This window comes from Odocoileus virginianus, chromosome 4, assembly GCF_023699985.2.
Source record: "Odocoileus virginianus isolate 20LAN1187 ecotype Illinois chromosome 4, Ovbor_1.2, whole genome shotgun sequence".
Taxonomy (NCBI): domain Eukaryota; kingdom Metazoa; phylum Chordata; class Mammalia; order Artiodactyla; family Cervidae; genus Odocoileus; species Odocoileus virginianus.
In genome coordinates this window covers 81,358,568-81,367,801 of record NC_069677.1, presented here as the reverse complement: position 1 = coordinate 81,367,801, position 9,234 = coordinate 81,358,568, and positions in this window count along the sequence as shown.

Here is a 9,234-nt window from a genome sequence, read left to right as displayed (position 1 = left end):
GGGAAACACGAGGAGGGCAGAGCATGGACGTTACCCTGTCCTGGCGTCTGGCGTCATATCCGAGTTGGCAATGAAGGGCTATTGCAACACTCCTGGGCCCGCGTCCCAGCCCCTCTCCTCACTGTCCCTGGTTCAGATCTGCAGGTGGGGGAGGAGGGTTGTGGACAGCGGAGCCCTGCACACTCGAGGGCCCTGGTCCCGGGAGTGTCTGGTTCTGGGTCTGGGTGGAGCATGCGGTGCTGAGCAGGGATGGGGGGTGTGCATGCCTGCATGTATGTGAGCACATGTGTGGGTGCGTGTGGGTGTGGGTGTAGACATGTATGTGTAGACTGAATCCAGCTTAATGGAGCCCTTCTCTCCTAGCCCTCTGCAGATGTGGCTCCAGCTGTCCAGTGGAATGGGTGGGGGGTGGGGGAGTGGGGAGCAGGGGCTGCCTCCCTTGGACTGTTCCCCCTTAGAGTGCCGTCACCATCAGCCTCCCCACCTCATGTAGGGTTTCTGTCCAAGCTCCCAACTGAACCCTCTTCCAGGGGTCTCCCCAGAGCACACAGGGAGATGGGTGTTGGTGGCGGTGGGGGGGCCATGGATGGACTTCCCTGGTGGCTCAGGGGTGTTCTTGGCTTTGCTGGGAAATGAGGTGGGCGTCATCCTGAGAGGTTTCCTAGTGCTGGAGCAGGGCCCATGCCTGCCAGCCTGGACTGTGAAAGCTGCCTTGCACAGGGTTCTGCCTGGTGCACGGGGGTGGTGGGGGGTCAGTGGGCAGAAGAGGGCATGGAGGGGGTGTGGGTGGGAAAGAAGAAAGGCCTTTGTATAGGCCTCTGCCCCATTCTGGTGGGTCCCCCACCCTCTGCCTGCACATATGGCTAGCCGTGCACTCCCCCCATGTGGGAGGCAGGACAGGGCAGCGGATTAAACCCTGGACACCTCCAGTCCCGCAGAGGGCTAGGGTGTTTGATCACTGAGTCCCTCTGGGCTTCCTGTGTGTAGTGTGTCTCATGCATCCCGTCTAATAGGAGCTGTGCACGTTGATGCTCGTGTGAATGTGTGCACACACAGTTTGTGCAGGTGGGTGAGCAGCTGTGAAATCCGCCTGCCTGGGCACTCGCGCTGTCTCACTCGGGGAGCCGGGCCGCGGGTGGCAGGATAGGAGAGGCCAGGGCTCTTTGCGGGGAAGGGGTGGCACACCTCCCCTGTGATCTCAGAACTCCCTGCAGCCCCCCCGCTTCCCAGGGAGTTGCATTATGCATGCCCCCCTCCTCCTTTCAGGGAGGCCGTCCTCGGCTCCATCTTTGCCGATGAGGAAGCCAGGGCAGCGAGGCACTTAGCAGGTCACCCTGATGCATGACTTTGACCCCATCTCCTGGGATGTGCACTGGCCCCCAAGCCACAGATGCCAATCTGTCCCTGCTGGTCAGACATCAGACTCATAGGGAGGAGTCCCCTTTGACACTGTCACTTCCATGAGGACCAGTGGCTCCAGGCTGTGAGGGGTGGCACCTGACTGGACGCTGGGGAGGAGAGAGCAGTCATCAAGTGCCCGGGGAGAGAGAGGCTGGCGGCTTCCAGGGGGATTCCTCCCCACCGAAGCAGCAGGCACAGGACACTGCCAAGGGGGATGTCTCGGGGGGCCTGCCTGCTCAAAGCAAGGAGTCGGCGGGCTGGGGTCTCCACGCTGCCAGTCGGCCTCCCAGGTGAGTGTGTGCGTGTGTCCAGGTCTCAGCTGGCTCAGGCTGCTGTGACAAACACCACCGACGGGACGGTCAGCCACAGACACTGTCTCCAAGCTGGTTGCTGGAGTCCGAGGCCGGGCATGGGTGAGGCTGTTCCTCCTGAGGCCTGTCACCTGGATGTATGGGTGGCTGTCTGCTCCGTGTCCTCACGGGATCGTCCTGTGCCTGCCAGTGTCCGGGTCTCCTCCTCCTCTTAGTCAGGCACCAGTGCTATGGGATCAGGACACCACCCCCCGCTGCCACCGTGACCTTGTTCTCCCTCCATCACCTCTGTAAAGACCGCATCTCCAAACACGGGCCTGTCCCGAGGTGTGGGGTCCAGGGCTTCAACATGCACATTTGGGGGACACACAGAGCCCCTGCATTTTCTAGAAGCCATGGGCACTGCTTCACCTGTGACACTGGGCTTGTTTCCATTTCCCGTTTTTCTCTCTCACGTTTCTTGGAGGTGCAGCTATATCAGCTGGATTTCCAGGTGGGGAGGCTGAAGCTCAGAGAGGGGAAGAGACATGTCCATAGACCACATGGGTCCAGCAGAGGGGAGGGTGTGGACGCTGGGCCACAGCACGACGTGACGAGTGCTCAAAAAATGGCTCGTATGGAGGACGGTGGGGACAGGGATGGGCCGGGTCCCCTGGAGGCACGTCCCCTGGGTACTCACGGATGCCTCGACTGTGCGCTTTGTGAGCGTAGGGTCTCTGCTAACCATGGACCCTGGGAAGTGAGCACTGGTGGAGAACAGGAACAGTCAAGTGTCACGTGGTCACCACCTCCAGACGGTACGGCTGTCTGCGTGCTGGTCCGCGGCTTCTGGCACCTTCTGTTCATGCTGCAGGTTTGTGTGGAGGGTCCAGCCATGGTCTGCTGTTGGTAGCACCTCCGAACCCTCCTCACTGACATCCTGTGCTGTTGGGACATATGTGACCCTGAACGGGGCTGCGACGTGGTCACTCTGCTTCTCGTCATCCCTGATGCATTTCCATCTTGAGCCGAGGCTGCAGCCCTGAGTCCCTCTGCTGAGCCGTGCTGTCCCCACGGGACGCCAGGAGCAGGTCTCAGAGGTGTGCCGCCTCGGGCCTGCCTGGGGCTGGCTGGGCTCCTGGGTCCCGTCCTGGTCAGTTCTCTTGCGCATTGGGGCTGTGTACTGCTGGCCACATACCTGTGAGGATACAGTGGAGCTGTCCTACCCCCCGCACAGCTGGCCTCTGTGGCCAGTGCAGGGCCTATGTTCTCATGGGCTGCACCTGTGTCTCACTGACCGTACGACCAGAGACTACGTTGGCCAGCCTGGCCTGGAAGGCCCTCTAGCTGGGTCGGCTCTGACCCCACCCCCACGCTCCCTTTCCCTGTAGACCCTCGGGTCTCAGTGCACACTCGTCCCCACTCCTGGATCTCCACCCAGCTCAGCCAGGAGGAAACCCTGGATGATTGGAGCTGATGTTAGTCTGATTTGTTTGTTTGGGGGTATCCCTCAAGGCCCATCCCCCCTTGTGAGACGCCCCGAGCAGCCGTCCTTTCCTGGGTCTGGTTGTCACCAGGCAGGAAGGCCCCTTAGAGCTCGAGGGGGCAGAGACCCTCGTCTGCTCTGGAGCAGTTTCTACATGAAAGAAGAGCTGCCGCACCAGCAGAAGCAGACGAGCATGGAGAAGTTGGGTGAATGTGTGCAGACCCGGAGCAGAGGGATTCATCCTCAGGGTCAGAGAGCTCTGACCACGGGGCAGGGGATGGGTAGTCCCAACAGCAAGTTTATCCATTAAGAACATATGTTTGTCTAGAACAGAGACTCCTTAAAAAACTAAAAATGGAAATACCATATGACCTTCCAATCCCACTCCTGGGCATATATCTGGAGATAAACATAATTTGAAAATATATATGCACTCCTATGTTCACTGCAGCACTACTCAAAACAGCCGACCTAAATGTCCATCAACAGGAATGGATAAAGATGTGGTGCGTGTACAGTGGAATATCACTCATCTATGAAAAAGAATGAAATACTGCCACTTGCAACAACACGGGTGGACCTAGGGATTATTATACCAAGTGAAGTAAATTAGAGAAGGAGAAATGTTGTATTATATCACATGTGGAATCTAAAATATGATGTAAATGAATGTATTTACAAAACGGAAACAGACTCACAGTCCTCAAGAACAAACTTATGGTTACCAAAGGGGAAAAGTGGGAGACAGGATAAATTCAGGCAGTTCAGTCACTCAGTCACTCAGACTCTTTGCGACCCCATGGACTGCAGCACACCAGGCTTCCCTGTCCATCACCAACTCCCGGAGCTTGCTCAGACTCGTCCATCAAGTCGGTGATGCCATCCAACCATCTCATCCTCTGTCATCCCCTTCTCCTCCCGCCTTCAATCTTTCCCAGCACAGGGTCTTTTCCAATGAGTCTGTTCTTTTCTTTTTTTCTTTTTTTTTGCAAATGTTTATAGCACTTTTATTCACAGTAGCCAAAAAAAGTAGAGAAAAATCCAACTGTCTATCAATGGATGGATTAAAAAAAAGCACTAAAAAATGAAATCCTGATAAGCACTGCAACATGGATTGAACATCAAAGACATTATGCAAAGTGATAAGAAGTCAGACACAAACTTACACAGAAAGTAGATCCGTGATTATGGGGCTGAGATGGGAATAAAGAGTTTTAGTTTTAGGTGTTTTAGTCACTAAGTCATATCTGACTCTTGAGACCCCATGGAGTATAGCCTGCCAGGCTCCTCTGTCCATGGGATTTCCCAAGCAAGAATACTGGAGCGGATTGCCATTTCCGTCTCCAGAGCTTGTTCTTTTCATCAGGTTGCCAAAGTATTGGAGTTTCAGCTTCAGCATCAGTCCTTCCAATGAATATTCAGGACTGATTTCCTTTAGGATTGACTTGTTTGATCTCCTTGCAGCCCAAGGGACTCTCAAGAGTCTTCTCTAATACCACAGTTCAAAAGCATCCATTCTTCGGTGCTCAGCTTTCTTTGTGGTTCAACTCTCACATCTATACATGACTACTGGAAAAACCATGGCTTTAACTCTGTGGACCTTTGTTGGCAAAGTCATGTTAATTAGTTTGGCATTAATGTATACATGCTTGTTGTTCAGTTGCTAAGTCATGTCTGACTCTTTGTGACCCCATGAACTGCAGCACACCAGTATTCCCTGTCCTTCACTATCTCCTGGAATTTGCTCAAACTGAAGCCCATTGAGTCAGTGAGACCATCTAACCATCTCGTCCTCTGTCACCCCCTTCTCCTCCTGCCCTCAATGTTTCCCAGCATCAGGGTCTTTTCCAATGAGTTGACTCTTCACATCAGTTGGCCAAAGTATTGGAGCTTCAGCATCAGTCTTTCCAATGAGTATTCAGGGTTTATTTCCTTTAGGATTGACTAGTTTGATATCCTTGCAGTCCAAGGGACTCTCAAGAGTCTTCTCCAGCACCACAGGTTCGCTACTATATATAAAGTAGAGAACCAACAAGTACCTGTTGTACAGCACAGAGAATTCTGCTCCATGTTGTGTAATAACCAACAAGGACAGTGAAAGTGAAAGTGAAGTCGCTCAGTCGTGTCCGACTCTTTGCGACCCGATGGACTGTAGTCCATCACACTCCTCCATCCATGGGGTTTTCCAGGCAGTAGTACTGGAGTGGGTTCCATTTCCTTCTCCAGGGGATTTTCCCGACCCAGGGATCAAACCCGGGGCTCCCTCATTGTAGACAGACGTTTCACCATCTGAGCCACCAGGGAAGTCCAACCAACAAGGAAAGATTCCACAAAAGAGTAGATCTATGTATATGTGTAACTGAGTCACTTTGTAAACCAGCTATACCTCAATATAAAAAAAAAAAAAACAAGTTAAAAAAGAGTATATGTTTATCAAACAACTTTAGGAAAATATACAGGAGGGCAGCACTTGGAGAGGGGAGAGGTGTTTGTAGCATGTATGGTTGACAAGGTCGCTATGTAAAGATAAAGACCCAGGAACCAGTGAGAAAAAGATCAAGAACCTGATAGAAAAACAGGTGCCAGACACAAGCAGGCATCTCACAGGCATCTGTCAGTAGTGTGGGAAGGGAGGGTCTCCTTCATGTGTGGAGACCCCGTCCCAGCTCCAGGTCAGCAGGTAAGACCTTGGGCCCTCCATCAGAGCCACTGGAGGAGCAGCTGGTGGGACATGGTGATTGTGAGGGATGCCAGCTCCATGGCCATACGCTCAGGGTGAGGGGACAGGGCGTGTGTCCACGGCCCTGCAGAGGGTGGGGTCCCTTCCAAGGCTGCACGAAGGAGGCAGAGGCAGGTAGACCGCTGGGCATCAGGGTGGGTGTGGTGAGAATGCTCCTGGGTGGGGTGGGGTGAGGTGAGGTCAGGGTGGGCTCTGAGCCTTGGGTCCTGGCGGAGGGAAGGTAGTGGTCGGGGTGGTTGGGGTTGGGGGTAGGCTCACAGTGCTCCACGCCTGTGAAATCAGTGAAAACAGGAGGGAGCCTCTGGACGACCAGGCTTGGGCTCCGAGGGGTAGACGGCAGGGATGGGGGTGGGGTTGGGGGAGGTGGGCAGGTAGCCCAAAGCCTCCATGGGCCCCTTCCTCTCTCACAACACCCCCCCCACGCTCGTGGGCACCGGGCACCCTGCAGAAGCCAGCATCCACCCCTTCCCTTCCTGCCGAGTGCTCAGCAGACGCCCGGCTCTGGCCCGAGCTTTCCTGCAGAGACCATGAGGCAGGGCAGTCACTGGATGTCCAGAGCATCTTCAGAAGCCAGGCGGGTGGAGGCCTTCGAGGGCTGCCCTCCATCCTCACCACAACTCGGTGTGGATGCTGCCCCCTTGCCTGCAGCACATGTGGGGACCCGGGAAAGCCGGGAGCATCAGTGCTGGCGCGGCCCCGTCCCCAAAGGCCGCTCTTCCCTGACTCAACCCTGGGACGGGAGGGGGCGCTAGTCTGGGGTCTCAGTCCTTTGTGAGGCACACTGCCCCCGCCCCCTTGCCCGGTGAAGGCCCGCTGCCTTCTTTGCTCCCTGCCGGTTCTGGGAACACAGGAGGTGGGGGAGCAGGCTGTGCTTCCTGAGGAAGTTTCTTCAGGAAATGCACGGGCCCCGGGGAGCCCAGATCTGATGCTGGACACAAGCCTGGGGGCTGGGCTACAGCCTGCAGAGCAAGGGGGCTGGGGAGCAGGGAGCAGGCCAGCCCAGCCCTCAGCTCCTGTCCCCCCAGGAGCCCAGCCCAGGGCCAGCCTCCGTCTACACTCCAGGCCAGGATGGCCTGAGCTGCAGGGACCAGACTTCCTGGAACCAGCCCAGCATGGGGCTCTGGCCAGGGCCTTGGGCAGGTCAGAGCTTGGGTGCCTTCAGCCCAACTGTCCCCTAGGACAGACGCCCGGCCTTCCAGAAGATGCCAGCTCACAATCGCTGTGCTGATCTGTTGGTTTCAAGGGAAGGATCAGATTCAGGCTCCGGCCCAGCCTCAGATCAATAGTCCTGTCTCAGGAAGGGCTTGGAGGGGGCAGAACAGGGACCCTGGCTGGGATCCGGGGCAGGACCGCAGCCCGGCAGGCCTCTGTCGCCCGTGGTGAGATGAGGCCAAGCCCTGTTCTGAGACTCTGGCTCCAGGGGCCCTGGAGCAGCAAGGCTGTGGGTTTGTAGGGGCCGCTCCCCAAGGCTTCCCCCAGGAGGGGCCGTGTGGGGGCTGATAGCCCCAAGTGCTGCACCCAGTGGAGCTGGGTGGGGATTGAGACCTCGTGGTCCTGCCCATTATCTGGGGGATCCCCGGGGCAGGGCGAGGGTCTCTGGCAGCAGCCAGTTTCCCCGGCCCGAGGCCTCATAGGAGAGAACCAGCCTCATGTGAAGGTCGGGGGCCTGGGCACACAGGGCGTGTTGTGCAGGAGGGGAGGCAGAGGTGAGGAGCCCCACTTGGCTCTGGGGACAAACTAGGGCTGCTACTGACCCCATGGGGGTGCCTCCCACAGGGTGGCTGCGCCAGGAGTCCTGACGCCGCGTCTCCAGGAGCCACGGGAGCCTCACTTTCCAGACCCCCTGCCCCCGCCATCTCCCTCTCACCCAGTCAGCGTCTTACTGCTGGGCACCCTGGTGGACCCCAGGGGCTAGGCGGGACACAGCAGAATCCAAGGGGGCGGAGACAGCAAGTGGATGAATCCCTAGATAATACCCTGCCATGGGGGCGGGGGGCATCGACAGCTGGGGAGTTGGGGGGCCACCAGCAGAACAGTGGACAAAATGAGGGCAGAAGCCCCAAAGCAGGAGAGAACCGGGTGCCTGGGGACAGACCCGGAAGCCAGTGGGGCTGGAGGGGTCCGGAGTGGGGGAGGGTCGGAGCACGGCCGCCCTGGCCCTGAGTAAGCAGCTGGTCAGTAACCTCTCCACCCCCAGGGGGTGACCAGAGGCCAGTGACCTCACCCTCGGGACCCGGTCGGCAGCAGTGACCGAGCAGTGTGGTCAGTGGCCAGTGCGGGTGGCGTTTTTTTCTGGGAAACCAGTCCTAGGAACACACGGATCTGCCCTCCTCCCCTTGGACTCCCAGGAATGGGAAGGTGGGGCAGGCTCTCCACTCCCTGCCTTCGGGGTGGGGGTGGGGCCGGGAGTTATAAATGGACAGGAGAGGCTGTTGCCATGGTGACCAGGGCGCCTGCTCCTAGAGCTATCCCAGTTGGCGCCAAGACGCCCCCACGGCCCCTGCCCGCCCTCCTGGGAGCGAGCGGCTGGACGCCCCGGCCTTTTAAGGGCATCTCTGGATTGCTGAAATGCCATCTCTCTGCTGCTCTCAGGAGGAAGGAAGTTCTTCGGCTGAGCGGGCCCCCACTGGTCACCTCAGTTTGGATGAGGGGGCGTGCAGGATAAGCCAGCTTCTGGGCGGTAGCAGGGGTCAGAGCCCTGTGATCTTGTTAGATGTGGGGAGTCCCAGCTCCCCTCTCCCAGCCTGGATTTGGGCTACTTTTTACAGCCAGCGGGAGGCCCTCAGCAGGAGGGAGAGTTTGGGGGTGGCCACAGCCAACAGGGTCACGAAACCCACTCAGGGTCCCGGGTCACGTTTGTGGCTGGGGGCTGGGCGGGGCAGAATGGCTGAGGTCTCAGGAAGCCTGGGAAGCAAGCTTTCAATGTTCTAAGGGTCCCCGTAGCTCCCCAGCCAGGCCCCACCAGCGTCATGGCAAAAGAGGCCCCTTGGCCACGGCAGAGGGGCCACACCCGGGCTCTGGGGGCGTCGGGGGACACTTTCAGGGCCAGCCCTGAGCCACTAGGGCAGGCGGGCGAGACCTGGGAGGTTCCTCAGACTCCGCCTCGTGCTGAGCTCGCTCCCCACCCTCAGCGGCCACGGCGCCTCCGTCACGGTTCTCCTCAATGGTCGGTGCCGTGGCTCCCCTGGGCAGGCCTGGGCTCTGCAACCCGTGACGTGTCCTCCTCGCTGAGGTGGGTGAGGGCGGCCCCACGCTCTGTGGCCCACACGTTGCCGGGGGTAGCGGACAGGCCTCGGGTTTGCCTATCCAGACACGGG